The sequence below is a fragment of the Scyliorhinus canicula genome, chromosome 5 (genome assembly GCF_902713615.1).
Source record: "Scyliorhinus canicula chromosome 5, sScyCan1.1, whole genome shotgun sequence".
NCBI lineage: Eukaryota > Metazoa > Chordata > Chondrichthyes > Carcharhiniformes > Scyliorhinidae > Scyliorhinus > Scyliorhinus canicula.
The window spans coordinates 50,820,089-50,830,845 of NC_052150.1; the positions used below are offsets into that span (position 1 = coordinate 50,820,089).

The 10,757-nt window shown below is 50.6% G+C and overlaps 1 non-coding gene and 1 pseudogene across 1 annotated transcript; one reads left to right on the plus strand and one right to left on the minus strand.

Moving 5' to 3' along the window:
• Positions 1 to 2,272: 2,272 nt before the first annotated feature.
• Positions 2,273 to 2,502, minus strand: LOC119966724 (annotated as a pseudogene).
• A 7,784-nt stretch (positions 2,503 to 10,286) lies between these two features.
• trnas-aga lies at positions 10,287 to 10,368 on the plus strand. Its single transcript has one exon. It is a non-coding gene; the product is annotated as a tRNA-Ser (tRNA).
• The last annotated feature ends 389 nt before the right edge of the window (positions 10,369 to 10,757 follow it).

Genomic DNA, 10,757 nt, shown 5'->3' on the forward strand with positions numbered 1-10,757 from the left:
TCTTTCAACAGCCCCCAACCGGCGCCGGATCAAGTGTGGATGTTGTGCTCTTTACACAAAGATACTACATCGCCGCCAGTGCTGGCTCAGCCCCACTGATTTTCCAGAGAGTCCAGCTAAGTGAGAAATATTGCCAGCTAGTTATCTGCCTGTCACAAGTTCTGTAATGGGTACGTGTGAGCTGCTATTAATATTTCTGCTGGGTGAGGAAGAATGTAGACCTCATAACTTGTGACTGAATTGTAAAAGTGATCCCTACCAGCAGAATTTCAATAGCCATTTGCACTTAATCGTTTTATGTGTCATTGCATCATGAGATTTGATTTCCTGGACTTGTACCTCTTCATATTAAAGAATGCATTGTTATTTTTCCCTCTGGTTTTCTTGCCTTCCTGCTTTGTGTGCAGAAACCTGCTGGAGCATTGAGGCAGCCGCCAGTCACTCCCCCAAGTGACAATTCTTCATGCCTTGAGTGTCAGCCAGCTGCTCAACCATAGTCAGAGCATCTCAATCAAACCCCTGATTCTGGTTTCCTCCTGATGTCCACAGGGGTTGGCTTTTCAACACGAACCACTGAATCATGATCAGCTGTCCTGCTGACGTTAGGTAAGATAAAGTCACCATAGTCCGAGACGAACACAGGCTGCTTCCCTCTTTGAGGGAGGCAGCTGGCTGGTAGTAGTTTAACCTGAGGATTGCCACACCTCAGGCGAGGAGCAAGGTTGAGAAGGCCTTCATCAATAACCTCAACCGGTACAGGAATTGAACCCACACTGTTGGCCTAGCTCAGCATCACAAACCAGCTGTCTAGCCAACTGAGCTAAAAGGGCCCCCACTCACTCGGCTAAGTCGCTGGCTTTTACAGCAGACCAAGCAGGCCAGCAGCACGGTTCGATTCCCGTACCAGCCTCCCCGGACAGGCGCCGGAATGTGGCGACTAGGGGCTTTTCACAGTAACTTCATTGAAGCCTACTCGTGACAACGAGCGATTTTCATTTTTTTTTTCTTTCATTTTTTCATTATGCTGACATCAGCTAATGCAGCACATGCCTGGGATCTTCCAAATTGGTTGACCTCAGTACCACACTCTGGGTGGAATTTTAACTGTGTTACGCTGTTCCTGCCAACAGAACGAAACATTTGCACCACTTCTGCTTTGCTGCTTTATATCATTTGCCAAGCAGCTCTGAATAAAAGTGAAAGTGCCGGCAGTGTGTATGGGGTAGATGTGCGTGATGGTGGGTGGTGGAGAAGCTTTTTATTGTTGAAATCCGCTGTCAGTCAATAATGTTGCTATGTATGGGCTATAAAAGATCCTGCTGAACAAACAGAGAGGCTCTGCAACCTGGCCAAAACGTTCCTGCCTTCCACAGTACTATCATAAACTTGTTGAATTATTTTGTACACATCCCTCATGACTCTCAAGCCCCTCAAACTGCTCCCCCCATCATTTTCACCCATACTAGTATTGTACCTACACGCCCACCTCACAGTCAATCCCCTCTAAGTCTAATGTTGAGATGATAGAGCGTCAGCAGAGGGCAGCCACATGGTTCAGTAACGTCGGTCGAGGAAAAGTGGCAGCTGTTCGTTCCCAGAGATGGCATCAGAAGGCCCTCCCCTCTGACCAAGTTGGCCAGGACAGAGGTGAAGGAGAATGTGAACAGCATGGAGTTCGGAATAGATTCTGGGTCCAGTGCAGGAAATGGGCTCCGATCCCCCAGGGGTAAGTGCCAATGTGGTACCTTCACAAGGGGTCTCTCATAGGGTCATTAATAAGTTATGTGTGCAAGTGGGAAGCTATGCCTGAAAAGTGAATGCGTGATCAGCCTTAGTGTCACATGTTAATTGGAAATGAAATGAAAATGAAAATCGCTCGTTGTCACGAGTAGGCTTCAATGAAGTTACTGTGAAAAGCCCCTAGTCGCCACATTCCGGCGCCTGTCCGGGGAGGCTGGTACGGGAATCGAACCGTGCTGCTGGCCTGCTTTAAAAGCCAGCGATTTAGCTGAGTGAGCTAAACCAGCCCCTGTTAATTGAGGCCAAAGCATGTGGAAAGGTGGATTGTTGTGTGCACTTGGATGCATCATGTGACTGACAGGCCGTATGTGATGGGGTTGGATGTGGGCAAAGGGGGTTTAGGTATCACCTGATATGTCACTAACTCTGCACCTTATCATGCAGGACAAGAAGACCCACAATGCCATGGAAAGGTCAGGGAGCAGAGGCAGAGAAGCAGAGCTCTGGCTCCTTACCCCTGCAGAGGGAGAGGCGGTGTTACAATGTTATTCCTTTCTAAAATGTTACAAAGCCAATGTGCAGAGTCGACGGGGCAAGCCCTTAATCCATCTCCTTGCTTGCTCAAAAAACCAATTAAATTGAATCCCAATTCATGGTCCCCACAAGAGAGACACACAAGATCCAAGCTGACAAGAATAGGCATTACACCTGATCTGGGGCCTGATCTGATGCTCGATCTTAGCCAAATGGCAGAGAAGCGATTGTTTAATGTGATTCTGTTTATTCACCACTACAGGCCATGTCTATGAAAGATCATGGCCGCAGACCTTCCCCAAATCAGAGGATGTGGTTAGCACTGCTGCCTCACGGCGTCGAGGACCCGGGTTCGATCCTGGCCCCGGGTCACTGTCCATGTGGAGTTTGCACTCTCTCCCCGTGTCTGTGTGAGCCTCACCCCCACAACCCAAAGATGTGCAGGGTAGGTGAATTGCCCCTTACCACGGTGGCGCAGTGGTTAGCATTGCTGCCTCACGGCGCCGAGGTCCCAGGTTTGATCCCGGCTTTGATCACTGTCCGTGCGGAGTTTGCACATTCTCCCCGTGTTTACTTAGAAGAAGATGTCAGTGTAATAGCCAGTGGCTCAATTGCTAAGGCAAACAACAAAGGGGACAGTGGACACCCCTGCCTTGTACCTCTGTTCAGTTGAGGGCATTGATATGGATACTCGCAGCGGGGGCCCTGCACAAAAGCTTCAGCCAGAATATAAATTTTGACACTAAACTGAATCACCCCATAATCTCAAAAAGGTGCCTCCATTCAACCCCATCAAACGCCTTCTCCGCATCCATCGAGATAATCACCTCTGGCTCGGTCACTGTGGAGGGTGACAGCACCACATTCAAGAGTCTCCTAATATTGGTCGACAACTGCCAGCTGTGGTAAAATGGACATCAGCCGGTATTTTAGGCCCGATAAAATCAGGCACTTTATTATTTATTTTATTTTTCCAAAAGGGGCAATTTAGTGTGGCCAATCCACCTAACCAGCACATCTTTGTGTTGTGGGGTGAAACCCACGCAGACGGGGGGAGAATATGCAGCCTCCACACGGACAGTGACCCAAGGCCGGGATTCGAACCCGGGTCCTCAGCGCCGCAGTCCCAGTGCTAACCTCTGCACCACATGCCGCCCAAAACCAGGCCCTTTAAATTAGAAATTGGACATTTTAAATCAAATCACAGTCAGAACTATAGGCAGGACTCAACTTGGCCAAGTTCGAATACACTGAACAGAAACAAACTGCCAGGTCATGTCTGAACCTGCCCTGCCAATCACCCATCAGGAGCTAATCGGTCTTATTCATATGAATTGTTTTGGGTTGCCCAGATAAAGCTAGACTTTCTGGCACCCAGTCACCAAATATGGAGTAAGGTAACATGTGAACAATACACCCAGGAATGGATCCTTGGGGTTGGGTTCTGGTGTCTTACAAAGTTGCAATCGACAACACCATTGGGTTTTGTGAACCCCGCCCTGAGACCTCATTGGCTGAGGGTGAGAGAACTTTCCGACAAGACAAGAAGAGGGTATAAAATTGACTACCAGGACCCACCCTGGCGAAGACTTGCAGAGGCAACATAGAAGGTTGGACGACTGACCAGCGATGGAAGGAATCAGCGTACGAGACCCACCTTCGCGGACGAAGGCTCTGAGGAATTGAGACTCAGAAAATCGGACCCGCGACTTGACTGAGTCCATCGGCTCGAGTAGTATTATGAATCTCGGGATCATTTAATATTGTTTGGGGATGGGGCAGCACGGCGGCACAGTGGTTAGCATTGATGCCTCACGGCGCTGAGGACCCGGGTTCGAATCCCGGATCTGGGTCACTGTCCGTGTGGAGTTTGCACATTCTCCCCGTGTCTGCGTGGGTTTCACCCCCACAACCCAAAAGATGTGCAAGTTAGGTGGGTTGGCCACGCTAAATTGCCCCTTAATTGGAAAAAATAATTGGGTACTCTAAAAAAATTTTAAACTTTAAAAAAAATGTTGTTTGGGGATAATTTAAGCAGAGTAACTTTTACTGTTTGATTAACAAATTTGGTTGAGTCATACACTTGTATTTGTCCTTTGTTCATTTCGCAAAGAAAGACATCTGGGTAAAACATTTGAGTAAGAAACTCAAAGGTCGAAATGTCTGAGGTTTTACAGACAACACAGCCCTTAACAAACATTTATCTGCTCCTCCGAAATCACCCTCGGCGGGCAGGGCTCCAAATGAATTGCCAACACCTTAGCCAACAGCCTACCGTCTGCAGTTAATAGAGAAAAAGGTCAGTATGACCCATACTCCTTGGGATCTTTGTCCTTTTTTAAGATCAAGGAGATTGAAGTCTGCGATGGTGTGGCTGGCAACAACCCCCGGGGCAAAGAATCATTGAGCACATTCCAACAGAAGTGGAACCAGCAGACCACCAAACTGTTTATAATCCATCCAGACCTGGCGCTTTACCTGTCTGCATTAGATGAATACAGTTTAAAATCTCTTCCTGTACAATCAGCACCTCCAGCTACTACCTTCTATCTTGTCCAGCCACATTCCATATAACCAACTGTACAGGGGGCCTCTATAACCACGCACCCCCACCGAATCCCAGGATCAGCCATATCACATCCCATGAGGCAATCTGGCAGGGCCCGACCTGCACCAGCTCCAGGCCCACCCAAAATGGCCACCATCACCCCCATTAAACCAGTTCAAAAACTGTGATGAATGGTATCAGTATAACTGCTGTAACTGTACCTTGCCTTTAATACATTGGCCCTTTAAGATCGGGCTTGGAACCCTGGGGGACTCCGCCCCCAGGAAACTGTATATAAGGTGATGCTTAGTGGGCAGCGTGCTGTGAGCACACTTCTCGGCAGCTGTCCGGTTCTCTGGTAATTAAAGCCTTTGAATTACCAATCTTCTCTCCTGTGTCGTAATTGAGGGTATCTCAATTTAATTACCAGAACACATCAAGATGGACAGCGCTCTAAAGCCGGAGAAACTCAACCTAGACGCTCGGTCGCCAGAGGCCCCAGAAATGTTTTAATATTGGCTCCGGTGTTTTGAGGCCTATCTAAATTCTTCAGAGACTGATATCGACGGTGCTCACAAGCTGAGCTTACTACATACCCGGGTGGGCCACCGACTCTCCTCCGTGATCGAGAACGCTTCGACATACGAGACTGCGGTCGAAATACTAAAGAAACGCTTTGTTAAGCTGATTAACAAGGTACACGCCAGACATTTGCTCTTGACCTGACGCCACGTTCCGGGGAAACTCTAGACGAATACACGGAGAGACTCACTGCGCTCGCGAAGAACTGCAATCATAAAGAAGTGACGGCAAAAGTCCACATGAACTTACACATTCGTGATGCTTTCGTGTCCGGTATCAGGTCCTCATACATCCGGCAGCGGCTCCTAGAAGACGGGGCAAAGAACCTCCAAGGCACGGTAACGCGCGCCTCCTCTCTAGAAACGGCCCACCGTAACCTCCGTACATACTCCGCGAAAACTTGCGAACCCCTCTTGATCCCCTCCAGACTCGACCACGCTACAGGCCTGAGCCGCGCGGCGATCCGATCACTCCGGGGGCTCCCCATGCTATTTCTGTGGGCAAGGCCAGCACCCACGTCAGCGTTGCCCGGCCCGCTCCGCGATCTGCAACGACTGCGGGAAGAAGGGGCACTTCGCAAAAGTCTGCCTGGCTGGGCCCAAAGGCCGCAAACAAAAGTCTCACCAGGCCCAGAAATCAAGCTCCCGGCCTCACAGTCCCTGCAACGCGGCTGCACGGTGGCCGGACACGCCTACTTCCGACGCGTCATCGACCCCGTGCGAGTCATGGGGCGGCCATCTTGGCGGCGCCCATCTTCGAATCCCGACACGTGCGACCGACGGCGGCGGCCATTTTGTGACTCCCAGCAGCCATTTTGTGAGTCCGACTCAACCGAGGACTCTGACTACCCGCAACTAGGAGCGATCACGCTCGATCAATCACGGCCGAAGCACCTGCGGAACTCAATGATGCGGGTACAAATCAACGGCCACGACACTCCCTGCCTATTCGAATCCGGGAGCACAGAGAGCTTTATTTATCCGGACACTGTAAGGCGCTGCTCCCAGCGCACCCACCCCGCCTCCCAAACTATCGCCCTCGCTTCAGGGTCCCATTCGTTCCAAATCACGGGGTATTGTGTCGCGGGCCTCGCAATTCAAGGCGCTGAATACACCCGCTTTAAACGTTACATCCTCCCTCACCTCTGCGCCCCCCTGCTGCTCAGTCTGGACTTTCAGTGCAGCCACCAGAGCCTGACACTGAAGTTCGGCGGACCCCTGCCCCCACTCACGGTATGGAGCCTGGCGACACTCAAAGTTGCGCCACCCCTCTCTTCGCGAACCTCACTCCCGACTATAAGCCCGTCGCCACCAGGAGTCGCCGGTACAGTGCCCGAGTCATGACTTTTATCAAGTCAGAGGTTCAGCGGCTACTAAAAGAGGGGGTCATAGAGGCCAGCAACAGCCCTTGGAGGGCTCAAGTATTGATAGTCCGCTCCGGGGAAAAGCAACAAAGGGTAGTGGATTATAGCCACACCATAAACCGCTTTACGCAACTCAATGCGTACCCACTTCCCCGCATAGCGGAAATGGTGAATGAAATCGCCCAGTATCGGGTATTCTCCACGGTCGACCTAAAATCAGCCTATCATTAACTCCCTATCCGCCCAGAGGACCGCCCCTACACGGCCTTCGAAGCAGCCGGTCGGCTGTTTCACTTTCTCAGGGTCCCTTTTGGCGTCACAAACGGAGTCTGTGTTTTCCAAAGGGCGATGGATCAAATGGTGGACCAGTACGGCTTACAGGCTACATACCCGTACTTGGACAACGTCACCATCTGCGGCCATGACCAGCAGGACCACAACGCAAACCTGAGGAAGTTCTTCCAGACTGCCCGGGCCCTCAACCTCACATATAACAAAGAGAAATGCGTGTTCCACACAACCCGGCTAGCCATCCTCAGCTAAGCCGTGGAAAACGGGGTCCTAAGCCCGGACCCCGACCGCATGCACCCCCTTAAGGAACTCCCCCTTCCCCGTAGCCTCAAGGCACTCAAACGGTGCTTGGGGCTTTTCTCCTATTACGCCCAGTGGGTTCCCAGATATGGGGACAAAGCCCGGCCACTCATTAAGACCACTGTTTTTCCCCTGACGGCTGAGGCCCAGTCGGCCTTCAGCCGTATCAAGGCCGATATCATCAAGGCCGCCATGCACGCGGTGGACAAAACCATTCCCTTCCAGGTAAAAAGTGATGCATCAGACGTCGCCCTGGCTGCTACCCTCAACCAGGCGGGCAGACCTGTAGCGTTCTTCTCCCGAACCCTCACCGCCTCGGAAATTCGGCACTCTGCAGTCGAGAAGGAGGCACAAGCCATAGTGGAGGCCGTGCAGCACTGGAGGCACTACCTAGCCGGTAGGAGGTTCACCCTCGTCACCGACCAACGGTCGGTTGCCTTTATGTTCGATAACACACAACGGGGCAAAATAAAGAATGACAAAATTCTGAGGTGGAGGATAGAGCTCTCCACCTATTCGTACGATATTAAATATCGCCCGGGGAAGCTCAACGAGTCCCCGGATGCCCTGTCCCATGGCACGTCCGCCAACGCGCAAAAAGACCGCCTGAGAGCCATCCACGATGACCTCTGCCACCCAGGGGTCACCCGCCTTGCCCATTTCATCAAGTCCCGCAATCTACCTTACTCCACATCCCGATTGACGCCGATTTGGAGGGGGTGAAGCACCGCAAACCAGCATCGGAAGCTATTCTCCACCTGATCCCGATTTTGGCGTTGTGCTACGGAGAATTCCGCACAAAATCTTGCTCACAATGGATCAACAAGCAGCCCCCTAACACATACCCAATTTTTTATTTTAAAAAAATATATAAATTTAGAGTACCCAATGATTTTTTCCAATTAAGATGCAATTTAGCACGGCCAATCCACCTATCCTGCACATCTTTGGGTTGTGGGGGTGAAACCCACGCAGACACGGGGAGAATGTGCAAACTCCTCACAGACAGTGACCCAGGGCCGGGATTCGAACCCAGGTCCTCAGTGCCGCAGGCAGTAATGCTAACCACTGTGCCAACCCATACCCAATTTTAATACCAAACATTGTAGGAAGAAAACAAAGAACCACACCAAAGTCCCCTTCCTCAAATATTTCCAATAATACAATAAGCAACTCCCAAGTTCACCCAGATACAACCCTCACCAACAAACCTCATAACACCCGCCCTCGGCCAATTTACAACCATCCCATGCACAAATGCAAATACAGAAGAGCAAGAATGACCAAACGAAAAGGATTATAGTCCTTAAACCCTTCAGTTCCCCCCCTCCAATCCGTGCTTCCTCCGGCACACCGATATAGGAATCTCTGTTTCTGAATATAACCCAAGGACGAGATGGGTGCACCATCCCAAAACAAACGTTGCTCTTGTAGTCGGCCGCCTTAGCCTTATTAAACGCCGCTCGCCATCTTGTCAACTCTACCCAAATATCTTGATATGGAATGGCCCTCCCATCTACACCCTTAATTGTCCTCTGCCCATCTCAGGACCAGCTCCTTATCCAGGTACGTATGGAACTGGACAATAATCGCCCATGGTGGCTCCCCCTATCAGGGCTACTGTCTCAGCGATCGATGAGACCGGTCCAACTCAGGAGGGATCAAAAAGACCCCCTCCCCCACCAACTTACCAATCATCTTAGAAACATTATCAGTGCCACTTTTACCTTCCAGGCCCTCTAGCAACCCAACAATTCTTACATTTTGTCATCTGAAACGATTTTCCAGATCATCGGCCTTGGCCTTTAACGCATTCCACTCCTCCTCCAACAACACCATCTCTACCTCCAAAGAGGCAACCAGGTCGCTGTGATCATTGAGTGCATCCTCCACCTTCTTAATCGTTGTCCCTTGTACCGCCAATCGTTGGTCCAAACTTTCCACGGTCGCACAAATAGGTGCCACGCCTCCTCAATCGCCTTCATCAGATCCTCCGCAATAGCTTGTCGCTGTTTCCTAACTTCACCTGACAAGAAGTCCACCAACTTCTCGATAGTCTGCTGAGGGGGCAATGACGCTATAGAGACCTCCGCGATTTTCTCCCCTTCTGACGCTCGCGATACTTCTGAATCGGCGAATGTGCCTTGCCCGACTTATGCTTTGTGTTAAACCCCCCCAGACATCACTCACCGGAGGGGATCTAACTCTGTCAAACTGTACCAGTTTTTTCCCAAATATCACCCGATAATCAGGCAGAAAGGGACAATAAAAACAAATGCCTAGGCAAGAGCCACCTCAGGTGCAACTGCTGACCTCAGCTGCCACCGGAAATCATAATTCACATTCATGGCCCCGCCTCAGGCTCATACACCAGGCCAACCTCAAGAGTGTACTGCCAAAATTCCACCAACACATCGCCTGTCCGACCAGGGGCGCCAACATTCTTGACCACTGCTACACAAACATCAAGGGTGCCTGCTGATCCACCCCCCGATCGCACTTCGGAAAATCAGACTGTAAGACGGTGCTCCTTCTCCCGGCATACAAGCAGAAACTTAAGTGGGAGAATCCGGTTAAGAAGTTCATGCAATGCTGGTCCTAGGCAACAGAAGAGATCCTACGTGACTGCTTGGAGTCAGTGGACTGAGCCATATTCAAGAACTCAGCAGCCAACCTAAATGAGCATGCCACCACCGTCACAGACTTCATCAGCAAGTTGTAGAAGATTGCGTGCCAAAAAAGGTAGTACGTACTTTCCCCAACTGGAAACTATGGGTTAATCGGGAGATTCACTCCCTGCTGAAGGCCAGGTCTGAGGCGTTCAAGACAGGCAATCCTGACCGATACAAGAAATCCAGGTACAACCTCCGCAAAGTCATCAGTGATGCCAAGAGAAAGGGTGGCATGTGTAGTCATTGTGTAGTTAGTGTAGTCATGGCCGAGTGGTTAAGGCGGTGGATTAGAAATCTATTGGGGTCTCCTCGCGCAAGTTCGAATCCTGCTGACTACGTATCTTTCTTTCGCAAGGAATTAAGGGCTACGGGGAGAATGCTGGTAGGTGGAGTTGAAATGCCCATCAGCCATGATTGAATGGCGGAGTGGACTCGATGGGCCTAATGGCCTTACTTCCACTCCTATGTCTTATGGTCTTATGGTCTTATGTGGCACAATGGATAGCACTGGGGCTGCCGTGCTGAGGTTCGAATCCCGGCCCTGGGTCACTGTCCGTGTGGAGTTTGCACATTCTCCCCATGTCTGCGTGGGTTTCACCCCCACAACCCAAAGATGTGCAGGTTAGGTGGATTGGCCACGCTAAATTGCCCCTTAATTGGGAAAAAAAATAATTGAGTACTCTAAGTTTATTTTAAAAAAGGGATGCCAAGAGACAATACCAAACTA